Below are 1,715 nucleotides of genomic sequence, written 5' to 3' on the forward strand. Positions count from 1 at the left end.
AGCATATAGAAGCAACTTTCAAGCACACTTAAAAGGGGCAAACATTGGCACATAGCATACATGATAAGCTTTGAAAAACATGTAGAAGATGATGCCAAATCAACCTACCAATGCAAGCAAAGCATGCATCCAAGCCCAAGGACTTAAACTATGATCATATGACACATGAAGCAAATGATCAAAGTGAATCAAAACAGTCCCAAATCATGCCAAATTAAGGTCAAAGACACACCTAGATGGCATCTAAATGGCCTATACATGGAAGCATAAAAAAGGGGCCAAACATGGAGCATAAGATACCAACCTCTTAAAGCATTAAAGGAGCATCAAATGCAAGCATACAAGCATGCTATAAGGACTGAAATGGCATGATAAGTGGTTCCAAACCACTGAAACAAAGCAAGTAAAGCATACTAGGGGGGTCAACACTCAAGGCCTACAAGGGAGATTGCATGGTAGCTATACAAAGCAAAGCATGGATGACCCAAATGACCAAAAACAGACCTTAAGCACACTAAAACATGCATAAAATCTTCACAAAGCTAAGCCAAAACATGCAAGCATGGTGGTCGAAATGCTAGGCACATGTTAAGGCAATTCATGGCATTACAAGACAAGTATGCAAGGCAAGCATGGTGTTGTAGACACCCCATTTTTGACCGTCCTCAAGACTTGGACGTCACCGTTTGAACACTCGGTGATCATCCATGTTTGTGTTCGTTTGGAGTTCCTGGAGGCCTTGGCTACGCGCCTTGCCTCAGGATCTCCGAACTCGACTGTTTAGTGTCTAGTTTTGCACCAAACACTTGTGTCTTGCCTTAAAGAGGCAGGGTAGGGCTTGTGGACCATCCCCACCCACCACCGGCAGTGGCTAGAGGCCACCAGCTAGTTTTTGCTGCCACTGGCAATATAGTTTGCCGGTCGGCATCTTTTATTGCTGGTCGGCACTATTTAGTGCCGGTCGGCACTCTTTTTGGCCAAGATGGCATTTTTGGCCGGCCGACTACTGTGCATCTGCTTTTGCAGATATTTTAAGACAGCTGTCTTACTTTTGCTCCCCTCCATACACGTGTACGGAGGGATCTCCCTCTTATAAGGCTTGTCTTGTAAGCTTTACAAGACAATAAGGCTCTATAAGAGAGAGCCTTCTCTCTTGGCCTTAGGTTGGAGAGACTTGAGATATTTTGAGAGCTTAGACAGCCATTGTTAAGCTCTGGTTTTAGGGTTAGGGTTAGATATACACTCTATCTCTCTTTCCCTCTCTTTTGTGCTCTAGGTGTTTTGTGTCTTACTATTGCACACAAACACCTAGTGTTTAACCTTCCTTTGATTTCTGAGGTTCTAAGGGACTGATTTTAGTATTTTGGTGTTGGATTCAAGCCAAGGAAGGTCATTGGAGCACCATTTGTGAAGGGATCTTCAAGGATGAGAATCTAGTCCCTTTATTCCCCATTTTTGTACCTTATTTCTACCTATCTTAAATTCGTTTTTGAGCTTGGTGTATAATACAAAAAAGTTCTGTTTTTAAGTCCTCTTGATTGTTTGTTAAGAGTGTTTTTTGGTTTGGGGGTGTTTGAAAGGCCTCATTTTGTGCTATTTTGTGCTAGCTTCGGGACTTTGGTATTTGGGCCTCTTCACCACTAAAATCTTGAGGGATTTCAGTGGTGGAGATGGTGCCTTGAAGTCTCCAAAAGGAGGGGGTCACCCCCTCTCCT

The sequence above is a fragment of the Camellia sinensis genome, chromosome 2 (assembly GCF_055761805.1).
Source record: "Camellia sinensis isolate YWXY chromosome 2, ASM5576180v1, whole genome shotgun sequence".
NCBI classification, from domain to species: domain Eukaryota; kingdom Viridiplantae; phylum Streptophyta; class Magnoliopsida; order Ericales; family Theaceae; genus Camellia; species Camellia sinensis.